This window comes from Lucilia cuprina, chromosome 2, assembly GCF_022045245.1.
Source record: "Lucilia cuprina isolate Lc7/37 chromosome 2, ASM2204524v1, whole genome shotgun sequence".
NCBI classification, from domain to species: Eukaryota; Metazoa; Arthropoda; class Insecta; order Diptera; family Calliphoridae; genus Lucilia; species Lucilia cuprina.
In genome coordinates, this window is record NC_060950.1 from 47,744,682 (window position 1) to 47,763,799 (window position 19,118).

General features: G+C 33.8%; 1 protein-coding gene across 2 annotated transcripts in view; it reads right to left on the minus strand.

Moving 5' to 3' along the window:
• Positions 1 to 19,118, minus strand: part of LOC111682451 (transcription factor stalky) — a 280,671-nt gene that overhangs the window by 245,174 nt on the left and 16,379 nt on the right. The gene's annotated exons all lie outside the window — the stretch shown is intronic.

A 19,118-nucleotide genomic window follows, 5' to 3' on the forward strand; every position in this document is an offset into this window, starting at 1 on the left:
TCGATGGTGCAGACTGGGTTAAGTGTGTTAATGCTGTCAATTGCTGAAACAAGAATTCCTTGGAATTCCTAAAATCGGCAATTGGCAAATAAAGCGACATTAACTCAGCAGCAAAGCTTGAGGTGATATAGGCTTCCGAACTGCCACTACGGTTAATTGTAACAGCGTGGATTCCACCCCCATAAGAACGTTGCAAACCATACTGGCAGTGTTGGCCAAACAGAAAAGTAGTCTTCTTACAGACATGTGAACTAGCTGGTATGCAAGGAGAATACTGGCAAGGACGATTCGCTGTGGATCATAAGTCCTTAGAAGTCATATGTTTGGTATTGGTCAGGTGCCGGTAGCCGAAATATGACAGAACCAAAGAAGTAGCTAGTGGTGCAGATAAACATGCATCATTGTGAAGCAGCTTCAGCCGATTTAGTAACCTTCCTCATCGATTCACAGACGGACGTGGCCCTTATCCAGAACCTTGGAATAACAACAATAAGGTTCTTGGCTTAAGGGTCAAGGGTTACACCTTATTTGTCCTATCATCCTAAGACAAGATAAATACTTGTATCCTGGCTAAGAATGAATTAGGTTTTTTCATTTCTCATTCTTTTAGGAGCGGTAATTAACAGAGAAGCCAAAGGTAGGCGTACGCTCACACTGGCTTCGATGTACGCCGTACGAGGCGACTGACCCACCCGGCTCTGAGGTGCGTAAGCTGACGGCATATGCGAAAAGAAAAATTGCGATCCTTTTGATAGGATGTGATGCCAATGCTCATCATTACCAATGGGGCAGCAAGGACATCAACAAAAGAGGTGGATTAATGTGCTTCGCTACCCCAACCAAAATAAATACATACTAATCAAAAAATATTTATTTAGTTACAAAATTATAAAATTTTTCCTCAAGGTTTATTATAATTTTTCTTGGTGGTATTTCATTTATATTCTAAAATATTACATTAATGATATTTTTTCTTACTTGCTAAAATTTAATATATACTTTTATTCTTAAAAAATACATATTCTTATGCCTTGGGATATACAATATTTTTTGTATAAATAGTATAAATAAAAAAACTAACTCAATAGTTTTCCAGATTAACAATATGTTACATATGAATATGTCAAGAAAATTATTGCAAGTTCGCAAATTTCCAACTATCTATGAAAAATTTTAATTATCTAACAGTTTTCACGATGTACGAAATTTTTATTTAATTCATATATGTGGTACTTTCCCGCAAAAGAGAACAATCTAAGTGGTGGACCAAGGAACTTAGACTTTAAAGGTCGACTGTTAGGAAATTGTTCAATAGCTTACAGGTCAAGCAATTCATTGGAAAAACTCTAAAAAATGTTTCAATAAATGTCCAAATTAGCATTAAGAATTCAATTATATTGAATCGATTGTTAATTAGAATTTTATTATTTATTATTATTTTATTATTTCATTATTTTCTTTAATTGAATTTATATAAAACGAATTATTAGTTTGTAAGCTTTTCCCTTGTTTTTTATTTGAAATTAATACTTTTGTAAACCCTAGTTTATATACATAGTTAACGTATGTACAAAACTAAACTGTATTTATTTTACTTATTATGTATTAAACTTAACGAAACAAGGCATTTAAAAAAAGAAATAAATGTTCACTTCTTTTTAAACCAGCCAAAGGTGAGCATCAACTTAATAAATAAAATCCCTTTTATTTATTTAAAACTAATTCCCTTGTGTTTTCTCTTTTTTCCCCACACGCTACAACTTAACTTTATAATTTCTCATTCCTTTAGAAATTATAAAGTCCTTTAAATTTATTAATCCTGTCTGAGGACATGGTCCTTCGTCCTTCTCTAATAGTGAACTTGTCGCCTAATCCCTACAGGAAGCTTCCCAAGCTTTTGCAATTTCATCCCAAAATAAAACAAATTTGCCGTCGGTAAAACGCAAGTACAAAAACTGCAATGCCAATGTAAGTAAAACACAAAATTTTTATTTATTACTCTCTAAAGTGAAAAATCTCTGCAAGTGTGTGTGTAAAAAAATAAAATATGTTGAAAAATTAAAATTTTGCCAATAAATCCCAAAAGGAAAAATCTTAAAAAATTAAAAGTTTTTTGTCAATAAATTTAAAAGGAAAAAATCTCTTAATAAATTAAAATTTTTGCCAATAAATAGATGAAAAAACTTATCAAAGTTTCTTAATTGTTTGCCAATAAACAACCACTAAAAAATAATTAAACAACCACTAAAAAAATAATTAAATCTCTTAAAAGTGCAAATTAAAAACAAAATATCCCTTATTGCTCTTAAAAAATTGCCAGTGAAACTGAAAAAAAGCTAAGAAAACATTTTTTCTATTAAAAATTTAATAAATTCTGGAAAAAGAGTGTTAAGAATTCCAAAGAATTATGACGTCGGTTTTATTTCCAAAATCGACAAACTTATAAAGAGAGAAAAAAAACGCATAAAGAGAAAAAAAATTACATTGTAATAATAAAAAACAAAACCAAAAAATCAAAGAGTTTAAATGTGACAAAAAACCACCATCGATCATCAATAAATATTAAGCAACAATAACAAACATACATTACAGTTAGCGGTGATATTCCTACTCTCTTAATTGTTCTCAATAAATTGTGAAAAGAAAGTAAAGAACAAAAGAAAAAACGCACAGTGGGCTCGACGTGAAAAAATATTACTGAAAAATAAAATTATTATAAATACTCAGGAAATATTTTTTGTGTGCATCTACGACAAGTGAACATCAAAACGCAAAATCGTATCTTCAGTAGCCAAATTGTTCTATCCAGCTGGCTGGATTTTACCCGTAGTCATTAAAGGCAAAATTCTTATTCAGCAATTATGGCTGGAACGAATCGATTGGGATGATTTTGTCAGTACAAATGAAATCCAAATCCCTCGTTGAATTCAGTTCACTCCCGATGATACTATTCAAATTCACGGATTCTGTGATGCGTATTGTGCAGCAGTATATATTAGAATACAAACAGCTTCTCCTGTCGTTTTTTCGCATTTGCTAGTTTCCAAAAGTAAAGTGGCACCATTAGCATCTACAACTTTACCTCGCTTGGAATTTTCGATATCTTCGCTTAATATGAGAAATCACGAAATCATTTTATGGTGTGACTCTTCGATTGTTTTAGGATGGCTTGCTAGAAAGAAATCTATGTTTCTAATCGTGTAGGCCAAATCCATAAATTATTGCCAAATGCAAAATGTCGCCATGTTCCAACTCATTTCAATCCCGCTGATCTAGGTTCCAGAGGATGCAGACCACAGGACTTAATCAACAACCAACTTTGGTGGCAGGGCCCACCATGGCTTACAAACCCGGTTTCGGGTTCTTTATTACCTTTCAACGAGCGTTTTCCAATCATTCTAATCCGAAATTCACATTTTTGTAATCTATATTTTAGCCCATGGAGAATGCACTTTAATGTGCCGGATGATACAAACCGAATTTTATATCTCTCGTCTCAAACTCAAAGTTAAAAAACTCATAAGATATTGCAAAACTTGTCCCAGCAAAAATAGTGAGGAAAAAGTAGTAGAATTTTCAGCACAAATAACATGCTTGAAGTACCTTCAATTTTGGTGAAAAACCTATGAATTTTACATTAGCGTGTCATTGGAGGGATGTTGCTCATTTTTGACAACTATGAACTACATCATAGATTGGTTAATTTCATTGGTTTTTCACCAAAGTTTGATGTACTTGGAATATGTTATTTATAGTGACTTTTCTACATCTCTTTCCTCACTTTTAACTGGGTTTTCATTTGTAAGGTAATATTTGGTTTATAAAAGCGAAAAATATGTAATCGCATTTTTAGATGTGATTAAGATGTCGTTTGTAAAGTATGACATTAATTATTTTTTGCTGGGGTATAATTCATAAGAAACAACCATGCTCTCAAATTATGGCGGCTTTGTCTACCGACCGCTGTACCCTGTCCTTCCCATTCAACATAACCGGAGTAGATTTTGCCGGTCCGTTTGATCTTAAAAGTTCCAATTTACGAAGATAATCTATCATCAAAGGATATGCATGCGTATTTGTATGTTTTGCTACAAAAGCGGTCCATTTAGAACCCTGTTCCAGCCTTTCTGCAGCTGCGTTCCAAGCAACATTCGCCCGATTTGTTGGTCGCCGTGGTCTTCCACACAAACTAGTCTCTGACAATGGTAGAAATTTTGTTGGTTCGAGTCGAGCTTACGCAAGGAATTTACTACATTTATAAACTCCGTTTCTCAAGACATTGCTCATGGGTTTGAGTGGTCTTTCATTCCCCCAGGCTCCCCACATGGGAGGACTTTGGGAAGCAGCGGTCAAAAGCTTTAAATTCCAATTAAAGCGGGTGGCAGGAGACCATCGGATCACATTTGAAGAGTTTACCACGGTATCAGCTAATATTGAAGGTGTATTGAATTCCCTAATAAATCGATGGGAAAAACTAAAAGCAATTAACCAAAAACTTGCAATCGAATGGAAACAAGAATATTTAAAGTCACTCCATAAGAGATATAAATGGAAGTTTTCCACACCTAATTTAAAAATAGGAGATTTTGTAGTGGTAATTGACGATCTTCTACGACCATGTGAATGGCGTTTAGGCAGAATAGAAAAAATACACAGCGGTTGCGATAATTATGTTCGAGTAGTTGATGTTCGTACAAAAGGCGGCATCATCACACGTCCTATCACTAAATTATGCTATCTGCCATATAATAACGTTCAAACTAGCGACTAAATACTTACTAACATTGTTTATCCCACATTCCTATATCCTATCAAAATCGCTTTTTTCCATTTCCATTCCTATTACTTTTCAATTCTACATTACTCACACGTTCTCTATTTACAGCGTTCGTAATCCTGCACCCAGGGACCCAACTGTGCACCAATGTCAGCTTTGCGACCGGTACCATTCGCTACGATTCTGCAGGCGATTTGTGGCAATGGCGTCCACTGAACGCTATTTGGTGGCTACGCGGTACGAATATTGTCTGAACTGCTTAGCTCGGACACACAATGTGTACAGCTGTGATAGCCCAGATACGTGCATGTACTGTGGCAGACTACGCCACATCCTTCTTCACCCCAGCCGACATCCACGGGTAATTCCACCAGAAAGCAGAGTCCAGGATAGACTGGGTGAACGACAGCTGGTCCGTCCTAGCCACCGAGACTACTGCCATCGCTCGAACCCTCATCGCCGTCCCACCACCAGCTCCCATCGTCATCGTACCGCCAACACCAATCAACAACATCATCGTCGTCATACCACCAACCTCAACCGTCGCCAAACCAACACTTCCAGCACCAGAACAACTCGCCAACATCCAAGGCGTATAAACAGCACCACCATATCTCGGTCAAACAACAATCCACATGCTATGCCCAACCGTGTCATCTTTGAGGCAATTCGTTCACTGACCGCCGTTCTATGCGCTACCTCAAAAAATTAGGTTGCACATGTGCAACGAGGGGCGCCATATCCAAATTAGCATTAAGAATTGAATTATATTGAATCGATTGTTAGTTAGTATTTTATTATTTTTTATTATTTTATTATTATTTCATCATTTTTCTTTAATTGAATTTATATAAAACGAATTATTAGTTTGTAAGCTTTTCCCTTGTTTTTTATTTGAATTTAATACTTTTGTAAACCCTAGTTTATATACATAGTTAACGTATGTACAAAACTAAACTGTATTTAATTTACTTATTATGTATTAAACATAACGAAACATAAGTATCCGTTATAATGTTGTGTGAAAAGAGCCTTCAAGGCATTTAAAAAAGAAATAAATTTTCACTTCTTCTTAAACCAGCCAAAGGTGAGCATCAACTTAACTTAAATACAATCCCTTTTATTTATTTAAAACTAATCCCTTGTGTTTTTCTCTTTTTTCCCCACACGCTACAACTAAACTTTATAATTTCTCATTCCTTGAGAAATTATAAAGTCCTTTAAATTTATTAATCCTGTCCGAGGATTAATATATTCAGTAAGTATAAAGCAAATCTCTGCTAATGGAAACACATTTTCCGGGTTGTCTTGCAGTTGAAGTTGCATAAAAGAGATAGTCAAAAGCTAGTATGGGCGGTTAATTCATACGATCCCTTCATGTCACCTGGGGCGTTAAGCATATTTCCAGCTCTACTAAAGAACTTGCCTCAGTAGGCCGGGAGTCTAAATTGGTGTTTACAGTTTACTGCCTGACTTAGTCCTTACATAAATTGAAAAGATGTCTAACCAGAGAACCAAATATAATAAATTTGTCGTATATTTTTCTCTTATGAATGTGTCGGATAAATAGGAAGTGTGCTGGGTTGTCTGATGATGGATGAAAGGTATCATATACAAATTATACCATTGAATTTTCTTTCCTTCCTTGTCCAGATAAGTTCAGAGCAAACTCTGCTCATATCACAATTACCCCAGTGTGTCCCTGTGAGTAAGAACAAAGTCTCGGCTTATTTGATGGATTCGTACTTCGGTCTACCGGTTACGTCTCTAGGTGCTGTTGCCAAATCAACAGAGGCCTTCCCATCTGCATAAACGGAAGTGATGTTTTACATCTCGGATGTTAAGCAACGGGGCAGCAATAGTCAGAGATTAGATAGATCAAAGCAAAGATAGATCGAGCAAAGTGCTTGTACATGGACCGGCTCAATCCATGTACAAAAATTGCAACCTGCGTGTAAGATATACAAAGTCGCAGTGGTCAGTTGTTTACATTTTACTCACCCAGTGGTTGAAAAAGTGTAGACCTATTATCCTGTCTTTTTTCTTTTGAATACACTTGAGAGACTGATAGATCTACATCTAAGAAACAATATTGATAATCGCCCCATTAATTGCGCTCAACAAGCCTACCTTAAGTGTAAATCTGTTGAGAGTGCACTGCATGAGGATGTAAGTTGTGTTGAGCACGGCTGGAAGAATAGGTATTATACTCTGGCTGCGTTTTTGGATATTCAATAATATTCAATAATATATGCATTGGGGAACTAATATACATTAGGTATAACTCTCCAATTTTGACAAAAATGTTACCACTTATAACCCTTTTAATTCTATGATCTATGATATATGTCATTTGGTCAACAAATGTATAGTTATGGAGTTATAGACCTTCGAAGTTAAATATATATATTATCAATATCTCCTCTATTTAGAATTGAATTGAATTGAATAGAATTGAATTCTTTATATGTGGTATAAATTTTGTCAAGATCGGAGAGTTATACCTATAATATATTTAAGCCAAGGATTGGTGCTATTACGGATCACTTAAAGGGCTCGGAGTTCAGGAATTCCTGTTGAGTTAGATAGTCTGCATTCTTAGCAGTAGAATTATAAACTCGACCCAAGGGGAGCGACAATACTACAAACATTCTGTACAAAGTAGAGCTAAGTAATTAGGGATTTTCCTTGACAGCAAGCTGCCATGGAAGGAAATTACTCAGGAAAGAATGAAAAAGGGTCTTAATGCCCGCTACACATGCAAGAATTCCATAGGAATGCTTTAGACTCTATGAGTCTTCGTTAGTAAAACCTTCGCGCGACAATAATACAAACATTTTGTACAAAGTAGGTTCATATATATTCATACTCTGTGGACTATAACAAAACGGAATTGGTATATGAGAACCCCTGCATTTTTTTGGTGTATCACTGTGAAACTATTTACCCAAAACCAAAATTAGCATTTTATCGGTATTTTTTATGTCCAGCTTTTTTGTTTTGTCCAGCTTTTTAAAGCCTAATGTCCAGGTTTTTGCGAATCGGAATCTGGCAACCCTACCTAGCCTTCATACAGCCGTACCTCCCGATTTGAACCTTTTCCCAAATTTACCGAGGATCGGCCCATATTTGACCTATATAAAGCCTCATTTAGAAATTTTAGTTTTTTTATCAATAAATTGCTTTAACTGTTAAATATTTGTATCGCATTGAAACTCAACAAAACAAACAGTTATTTAAAATTATACCCTTTTCCCAAATTTAATGAGGGTCGGCCCATATTTGACCTATATTCTATATTAAGCCTCGTGTAGAAAATTTTGTTTTTTATCAATAAATTGCATAAATATTTTGGAATTAAGGTGAAATTCAACATAAAAGTTTCTTTATGAAATATAAAAATTGTATAGGGTATTATATGGTCGGCCATGCCCGACTATACTTTCCTACTTGTTTTATAATATCCATTATAAATAAAACCAATTGTCATCATTTCTGTATACTTATTTTTGTGAAAAAATGTAAGTATATTTACGCTTTATTTCATTTCTGTTCATAAATATCAATGAAAAGTTGTGGAAATATTTTCTTAAGAATTTGAAATTCTTTCAAAAAATTAAATACAAAAAATATTATCAAACAAATATTTTTTGTAAATTGTCATATATTTAACTCCGACAAAAAAAGTAAATTTCCACGTACGTGAACGTTAATACGTACATGATCCACCTTATTTTGTAAAACACTTCACCTTGCGTAGAAAATGTTTTCATACGAATTGTTGAAAATACAAAAACAATTTATATGAACAAGTATGTATGCGAATAAAATGTGATTTAGTTTTTATAATAAAGCATTAATGTTGAATTGTACCTTGTCTCAGGTATACTTAAGCCATTTATTGTTTAATATAACTGTAAATTTAAGTAAAATTTTGATGGGGGCTAGGGTCAAATGAGGCCCTATAATTATAAAGTTAATGAGGGTCATCAAGGCTAGTATAGAACTTGGTTATGCTGCTTTTTGTCGATGTTAACTATTTTCAACAAGCTTCGTCTCCGGTACCATAGAAGATCGTGTGCCAAATTTCATTGAATTATCTTCAAAATAGCGACCTGGCTTCGTGTACGGTACAACAGAAGATCATATGCCAAATTTCATTGAATTATCTTCAAAATTCCGACCTGTAGTTTGATTACAAGGTTTACAAACCCTATTTGGGGGTTCAGTTGTATAGAGGCTAGGTGAAATAATGGGCCGATGTAAACCATTTTCAATAGGCTTCGTCTGCGGTATCATAAAATAACATGTAGTTTGAATACAAGGTTTACATGGACGGACATAGCTAAATCAAAGCAGAAAATGATTCTGAGCCGATTCTTTAAGGTGGGTATAGGACCAATAATATTGTGTTTTACAAACATCAGCACAAATCCAATATACCCACCCCCTAAAGTGGTGTAGGGTATAAAAATTAAGTGAAGTGAGAGGAAACGATTTTCAAAATAACGTGGGGCAAGTGTTGATCACCTCGCGAGTTAGGTGTCGTCATCCTGCAATCGTGAGCAAAATACTACTACGCAGGTGGTTTACGATGCTGATAACCCGACAGGCAAATATCCAATGCACCAACAGCGTAAAATTGAGTACTTTAAAGGGCAAACGACTGACAAAGAAGAGCGAGCTTCCGGCGCTCTTAATGTCCACTGACTACATAAACGGATGGAGCAGTAAAATGGTTAATGAACGTAAAATTCTTGGTGGTCGAAATGTTAAGCCTTGGAAACATCTTTTACAGGAAAGAAAATCTGAGGGAACTTTATTTGTAATAGGTATCGAATCTATGGCTAGTCTTGCAAAGAATAAAGGAAGGGCATAATTCGCCTCTAAAGCTGTCATATTAAAAATTGGAAAAGTGCCGATTGAAAGGGCTGTTCAACAGGCCTAGAAAAGGAAACAAAAATTCCTAAAACCACACGTTATCAGTAGCCACTACTGATAATGTTGAGAAGTCAAATCTTATAAGCGAGGAAGTTACTACTAACTAGCCAAAAAAAGTGCAGCTGCCCTTTTCAAAATTGGGAATGCGCGGATGCGCTGAGCGTTCTGCGTAAAGATACCTTTTAGAAAACTATAAAATTGTTATATGTTCTTAAAGAAAATTTTATTTTATTAATAAAAGAGTTAAGACATATTTTGGGCAAAAAATTTTGAATTTTCAAATTAAACGTATATTTTTGGATCTGTAAATGATATTGATCTGAAATTTTTTGTATATTATTGGAAATTTTGTTGTCAAACTAACAAGAAAAAATTGAGTCCATTTGGTCCAAAATTACGCCCGGTATTCAAAAAAAGGCGGACCAAGGTATGGTAAATTTTGTATCACTAAATTTTTAATTGCCTATAACTCGGATATTATAAGAGATAAGTGTTTTTTCAAGATCTCGTCGAACACTTTCAGAAAATATAAAAATCTTTGTATTTGGGTGAAAAACAAAAAAAAAATGGCACGAGTTTAAAAATTTGACATGTCGTAGGTACCCTACTTTGAGCCGCCACAGCTCCGTCCCTGGGGCATCTGCGGGGTTCATCTTCAAAACTTAAACCCGAATACTCCTTGGCTACGCTCACGCCAAATTTTGTCCCGATCGGATCAGCCGTTTAGAAATGCCAAATTTATTTCCAAAAAATTTCTATTCTGCCCCACTGTGGGCTGTCAAAACTGGTCTCGATAAGGACACTGAAACACCAAAGACTGTTCAATGAGTCAAAAAGGACCAATAACTGGGTACCCTATAAAACATCATCATGAATCGTTTTAAAAATTTGACTAGAAATGCGAAGAAAAAGGCGTGGAGGGACTTCTGCACGAACGTTGAAGGTTCTTCCAAGACCAATGGACTGCGCAAAATTCTATCTACCTCACATGTTGTCCCGAGCTATATTCAAAAGCTCTGTGGCAACCGGTCTATGTCCTGCAGAGAATCCTATGAAGTTCTGCTGGACACTCATTTTCGGGATGTCAACCTCTTAATGAGGAGACGGCAAGCCAGGTTATTATAGCGTCTGTTACTAGCTCTATAGTCTTTTATAGATAGAAAATCCAAAAAATCAAATCATGCCCATACGAAAGGCAAGTCTGTGGAAACTGCTCTACACTTGCACTCGCACTCTACAGTGGGACATTTCGGGAGAATTTCGAAAGAAACAGATAAGAATGCTGGTATCAGTAATAACGGGACACTGTACTATTGGCAATCACGCCAGAAGGATGGGTCTCGAAAACAACGACTACTGTAGAAGTAGAAGAGGAGGAAGAGGAAACAATACCTCGACTTTTCTGCCATTGCCATTTTTACTATTTTTTGAAAAAAACGTACAATTTTGCAAAATATTGAAAAATTTTCAAATGGCTCCAACGGGAATTTAGAGAAGACATGAATCGGAGTACCGGCAGAGTGGAAGTAGCCTTAGACTAGTTCTTTAAAAAAATATACAGTTTATATGCAATTCCAGCTCAGGATAATTTTTGCGACTTTTTGAAAAAAAAAACGTCAGATTATGCCAAAAATTATTTAATTTTTAAGTGGCTCCAACGGGTAATTAGAGAAGACAAGAATCGGTGTACCGGCAGAATGAAAGTAGCCAAGGGCTAGTTCTTTCCAAAAATATATAGTTTATATGCAATTCCAGCTCTGGATAATTTTTAGGATTTTTGTTAAAATTTCAAATTATGCAAAAATTAAGGATTTTCAAGTGGCTTTAACGGGTATTTGGAGAAGGCATGAATCGAGGTACCGGCAGAGTAGAAATAGCCCAGGACTAGTTCATTCCAAAAATATATAGTTTTTATACAATTCCAAATATGGATAGTTTTTGAGATTAAAAAAAAATAAATTTTGTAAAAAATGAAGGAATTTTCAAGTGGTTCAAACGGTCATACGGAGAAGACATGAATCAGGGTACCGCAAGAGTGGAAGTAGCCCAGGACCAGTTCTTTCCAAAAATATATAAAAACTATGTACAATACCAGATCTGGAAAATTTTGAATTAAATCAAATATACAAGTGAAAGATGATAGTGATAGAAGTGCAATATAAAAAGTAGAAACAGTGATGCCAGATTTTCTCACTCCAACACCTCCAATAAAAGCTGTCTAAACTTTGGAAAGGCCCAACATCCTGGCGGATTTCAGGTGTTTTTCTTTGGTTACAGGTTAAATCAGGAAATTAGCAGCAATTTTTTCAGACTTTTTATATTCCAATATTAATTTGCCACAGCTAACTCTTTCTTGAAGCAAATTGTGGCGAACATCAATGTGTTAAGACCGTCCATGGAAAACATCACTTTTCGTCAAACTCAAACTGATATGTTTATAGATAAGGAGTGAGATCGAAAAATTCTTAACATACATATATGTTTATAAAAAAGAAACCACTAAACTTACAGCTTTTTTTTATTTGATTCAAATTATTATTACAATTTACATGTAGATAGTGCCACAGTTGATTGCCGTTTACTACACCAACTTATTGCGCCTTTTTGTAAAAAAACATAGCCTGAGCAAGATCGCCTATCTGTTGGATCACTAGCGTAGTCGGCATCACAAAAGCCAAACATTTTAAAATCAGCACGGTTTGAATACTTAATCCCCAAATCGATTGTGCCTTTGAGATAACGAAAAACTCGTTTTACTGCCATCCAATGTGAGTTGTCGAAGTTGTTGTTGAATTTGCTGAGGTAATTAACGGCATAAGCTATATCGGGGCGAGTACCCTGTACCAAAAAAAGTAAACTTCCAACGGCCTCTTGGTATGGTATATTTTCAAGCTTCTTGAAATCTCTTGTAATTGAAGGATTTGTTAACTTTGTGTTGACATCGAAGGGTGTTGATATGGGATTGCAATCTGACATGTTAAATTTTCTTAAAATTTCTGCTGTATATGTAGATTGGTCAATAAATATTTCTCCTCTCTCACGATTTCTTGAAATTCGAATACCAACACAGCTACTAGCCTCCCCCAAATCCTTCATTAAAAACCGGTTCTGTAGCTCACTTTTAACTTTGGATTTCAATTCGTTGTTATTTGAGAAAATTAACAGATCGTCAACATACACTGCGATAAAAAACATTTGGGTTTCGGCAACGTGAAAATAGATACATGGATCAAGCTTCGAGCGTTGTAAATTAATTTCATTTAAAGCCTGGTCTAGTTTCCGGTTCCACTCATGACTTGCCTGCTTTAATCCATAGATCGCTCTGTTGAGTTTGCAAACTTTACCCATTGTGTTGACTTTAACTCCTTCTGGGGGTTCCATAAAAATCTCCTCAGACAAATCACCTTGTAAAAAGGCAGTTACAGCGTCCATTTGTTCGATATCGAGATCAAAATGGGCTGCAACAGATAATAAATACCTTATTGAAGTGTAACGAACTACCGGAGAGTACGTTTCTTGGTAATCAATTCCTGGTCTCTGTGAACAACCTTTTATAACCAGTCGCGCTTTGTGTCGTACCATTACACATAATAACTGACACGTTTTTCAAAGGTAACTTGATCAAAAAAAAAATCAAATAATACTTTGGTTGAAAAATGTAATGAAAAACGTGTGTTAAGAATTTTTCGATCTCACTCCTTATGAAGCACAAGTTTTATTTCAGTAAGGGTTCAAAAAATTGTCTACCAGTGACCAAATTGGATTATCTGTTGACGATTTCAGTTCACTCTCCTTGGCTTCTCTCCATTGCACATTTATGGCCAAAACTCAAATTGCGCAATTTCTTTTTAGGCACTGCAATGTTGTAGTAAACACTTGAAAGATTCTAAAATGGACTTTTATTTTTTTTTTTGAAAGATTCTTGAAAGATTCTAAAATGGACTTTTATTTTTTTTTTGGAAAATCTACTAAACATTAGACCACGATAAAACAAAAGTAAAATATTTTTTCATAAATTAAAAAAAAATATGTTTCTAAAATGTTGGTATTATTCTTTTCCAACAGATTTTTTATTAACTGAAAAAATACACTAAACATATTACTTATTTAAATTAATGATGATAATATATATTTTACTTGTGAAAAGTGAAAAAGTATGGCTGATGTACAAAATATATGGAATATATATTATTCATTAAAAAATTATCTGATTCGAATGTTTAAAAGTTCAACACTTTATAAAAAATCCAAATTAGACCAATGTGTTGGGAAATATTTACAATCATTTTATTTTGCCCGTTTAATAAAAAATACGCATTATTTAAACACAGTTTTCGCTTAAAAATATTTTTTTAAGAATATAATTTTGGTTCGAATTTTTATACAGACTTGAGAAAAATATAAAAAATCTAAATTACATCAATATTTTGGGAAATAATTGCCATCAAATAATTTTAATAAATCTTATGCGTTTATATATAATAAACTTAGATTAATTAATAAAATAAACATAAGCTGCCCGTTTAATTACAAATTAGCTGTTTTTAAAGCTTATGTTTGCTTAAAAAATAAACATTTTCAAAAATACTTCCACAAGAGGGTTAAAAAAGCGAACATTTATGACAACCTAACACAAATTAATCCGTAATACATTTTCAATATAAAAAATTCTTATAGTTTTGCCCATAAAACATGATAAGCCAGACCTATGTGCATTGGCTAGCATCACTTCGATTTAGAACGTCCTGTACTGTTATCGGATCATCACTTACATTTGCCTGCACTGTATATGTATGAAAGTCTGTCATATTGACTGGTCTACGGAGCCGCTCGGAACGAAGGACTTTTTTTTAGATTGTGGAACATTTTCTTCTAGAGTATTATCTGGTGCGTAATCTGGGGAAACATTATCATCCGATTGACCATCATAAAAATCATCATCATCCGCATCAAAATAATCTTCAATGGGATTAATAGTAACGTTTTTGTAAGTAGGTAATTAGCCTCCACTAAATATACGTTTAGTAATTTCTCACTTTTTGGATTTTTCATGTTGTGGAGGAAATCATTTTCAAAAAATTACATATCATGGCTTTTAACTACTCGCCAACCATTAGGGTTCAAATGCACTTCATTCGCTCAGAACGCCGTTCTGTTGCGTTTTTAACTACAATAACCATTGAAATATCGCTAATTCCTTCAACATTGTGCTTTAATTTATATGCGACAAATATTTCCTTTACATCTGAATCTCTTATTTTGCCAAACTAATCCTTGCTCATCGACATGTGCAAGCTGGTATTAGAGTCAACAAACCAATCTGTTCTATTAATGGTACTTGCTTCAAACACAGTACCAAACCCAACTTCTCTGTTTTGTGACCCTTTTTAGCATTCACCCGGTAGCTTTGTGTCCATATCGATTACAATTAAAACAACGAAAGCTTTTTTAAAATCAAACTTCTTTTTTGCTTTAGAAAACAAAGCTCCGCCTGTCGTTGATTTCTTTATATCCTTAGAAGATTGGTTTTAATTAAATCGGTTGTGATGTTGACGCCTTAGCTTTCAATGCCCATGATCATGGGAGCATATTCGTCAGGGAGGCCTGCTAACAACAACGTTCCAACCCAATCATCGCTGACCGGCATGTCTGCCTCCTTCAATTTGTGAGCCGTTGATACTACTTTTTTATTTGAAAATTCTGGATTTATCCACAATTTTTGACGAGTATTATTTTATTAATTATTTTATTAAGTTTTATTTTTTAATATATTTATATCATGATGTAAAAAGTAAGGTGGGAGCATTTCGGCAACAAACACAATAATTTTTTGTTGTCTAGTGTTGGGTTTTGTCAAAATGAAATTTCTAAAATTGAAAAATAATAAATATTGGAAAGAAATAGTTCTTGTGTATTTCACAACATTACCTACAAAACCGTCGTTACATTTAGCTTGTATCTGCAGCAGGGCAATGTTTTAAAGCTTCTTCATTTGAATTTTCTTATTTGAAAACTTTTTATGAACATTTTAATTCATAATTTTAAATTTTATTTTTTTCGTTTGAAAACACAAATTTAATTTTTATGTTAGAATAAAAATAAATAAATTATTTTTGACAAAACCCAAGCACTTTTACAATAAACAAATAAGAATCAGCTGCCTTGATGATTTCACCTTAATTAGTGCATCCTGATCTATATAATAAAAATTCTAACGTTACTGACTGGGTTTTTTTTAATTCGAATTTAAAGGGTGTTAAAAAGGGTAAAACGGGTAAATTCGTGTGAAGCTTTTCGTCGTTCATTTAAAAATTAAGCGGACAAATGTCTAGTCCTATTCAAATTCGGCCCCTTTTGGGAATAAACAGGTAAAAACTGTATTTTGTTACTTTTTTGCACCACATGTAATTTTTTATCCAGGAACATTCCAAAAATGTTTTTGACTAATTCATAAGTTAATAAAAAAAAATAAAAATATGAATTTAGAAATTTTTTGATATTCGAAGGTTTAAAGAGTGTGAAGATAAATTCGAAGACGCAAACCAAATTATTCAACATAGCTATTTTGCAGTTAACAGTGCACTTATATAGTAGTATATAGGCGAAACTGATTGTCAAAGACCAAAGTCTCCTGTCAAAGACCTAACTGGTGAGAATGTATTAGTAGAAGCACAAAAATTAACACAGTTGTTCAAAAGGTACTAAATAAAAAATGTATTTTTTGGACGTTATGTTTTGTGTGTTATTAATGGGATTTTATGTAACAGTAAATGAAAATATTTGTTCATTTTATTTTTTTAAGATATTTTATCTTAAAACATATTAAAAACACGTGTTTTTGTAATTTTCTTCTGCATTAATGCAAAATAAAAAAGTATGGAAAATACTTTTTTAATTTTCAATAAGAAAATGCACAACTTTTCGTTTTTCACTTTTAATTTAATGAAATGTCAAAGAATATTTTTTTTCGTTTGTAAAATATAAATTATTTTCGAGGTTTTAAATAGATTAAAAGTGTCGCAAAAAATAATAAACATTAAGCTTAAGTGATAAGAAAAACTATTAATTGCTAACATCCTTGGAAATTTGCAAAGAAAATTTGAAAACCAAAAATATAAAGAACAAGTAAGAGTGCTATATTCGGCTGTTCCGAATCTTATATACCCTTCACCATATTAGTTTTATAAATTTTTCCCCGACTACATTATTATTACACCAAAAGCAAAACAAAATGAACAACAACGCTAAACGAAATAAAAAACAAAATACGCAAGGCATCTAAACATACATTACGAAAAACGCATAAAAAACAAAATACACAACTCAATGACGCCAACAGCATCCAAACATACAAAACAAAATACACGTCTGAGTAAAACCATATACATACATCTACACACACGTGTACATCGTTTTCTAATATACAGTGTTGTTGTTGCTTATTTAACAACGGAGGTTTTTACTCATATCGACCGATTTTGCTGATTTTAAATAGCGATCTTCTCGAAAGCACGTCTAACAGAATTATTGAAGATTCGGATCTCGCCGATATCTGGGGTCGTCTAAAAACTGATTTCAACAGACAGACAGGCAGACGGACAAGGCTTAATCGAATCCGCTATCTATAAGGATTCAGAATATATATACTTTATAGGGTCGAAAAATATATTATAGAAATTACAAATGGAATGACAAACTTATATATACCCTTCTCACGAATGTGAAGGGTATAAAAAAGAACTATATAGGTAGGATTTATGGTCATTATGGAATTTTAAGGAAGGGCTGGGATACCACAATATATGGAATCGGTAGTCCCAGATATCTTTGATAGTTCCCTATTACTGGTTTATCCCAAATAATCTTAGGATCCCTGAAAAGTGGCAATGAAATTCTGGAGAGGGTTTGTGGTGATTATAGAATTTTAAGGAGGGGCTGGGATAACATTATATATAGAATCGGTAGTCCCAGATGTCCTAAATAGTTCCCTATTACTAGTTTATCCCAAATAATCTTAGGATCCCTGAAATGTGGCCATGAAATTCTGGAGAATTTGAATTTGTGATTATTTGGGAAAAACCAGTAATAGGGAACTATCAACGACCTTGGTTAATTGGTTACCAGTACACTACAAATTCTTTAACAAAAGCTATGTTAAAGAATTTGTTTGCGTCTTTACTAGTTAAATTCGAATTTATCTTCACACTCTCTGTGATAAATGTTGCTAGTAGGTAAATATTTAACATATTATTGTTAAATAATCATAATGTACATATTTAATTAATGTATCTTAGATCACTTAATTAGGAAATAGTGAAAAAAATTGCTTATTTTGGAAATATTTCGACATGTTTTAACCCTCCGTCATGCACATGTTACGATAGTCACGTACGTAGCGCATGTATCTGGCGAGATACACTATGTATTTCAGTACATTTATATGAAAAATATGCCATTTTAGTAACAATATTACATTGTTATATTGATATCTAACAATATTTGTACATTGTACCTGGATACTCAAACCCCTAACCAAATTAGAAATATATTAAAATCACAGTTAAATTCGTAAATTACCTGGCCAGATACATGCGCATGACGGAGGGTTAATGAGAATTTCCAAATATTGCAAAATTTATAACAGTAAAGAATTGGGACATATTTTCTAAAATATTACCAAAAATAAGGTTTTTGAGAAATTCGCAGAATTAAAATCGCAGGTAAAACTTATATATAAGAGGTATTGACCGTTTTATTCCCTAATCTATTGACTATAAATCTCCAGGTGATGTTTCAAAAGTTTTGAAAATTACTGAAAATTAAGTTTTGAAACAGCTATGTAAAAAATAAATTTTATTTTGACGAGATCTTTAATGGAGAAAAAGTTATATTCGCGTAAATACAGATATATTTTATATAATAAAATAGTTTTATTAGAATATTTTTCAAAATAAGTAATTTTTTTCCACATTTCTTAACCAAGTGCTCTAAGACACTTTTACTTTTTTTTTTTTTTTTTTTTTTTCCAATTTTTGTGTTTTCCCTCGCGAAGGGTAGTCATCTTGACGCGATGCGAGGGCTTATGTGTGTTGACTCATGCAGGCCGTGCTGGTAGGGTCACCCATGCCAGAAGGGCTCATGACGAGCACATACTAAGAACTACCCATCCCACGACTGGTAGCGTCTGTTTCTCCCCGATGGGGCGGTTACCAGTCCTCGCATTTGTCAGAAAGTTATCCTCATCATTGTGATGGGGCCTTTTTGACAATGCAGTCCGTTCGGGTTTAGTACACCCATATTGGGCGGCTAGGTGGTCTGCAACAACACCAATGCAGAATCTCTATACTTGGCAGCAAGTATAAAATGCACAATTTCGTAAGATGTCATGTCCGAGAAGAAA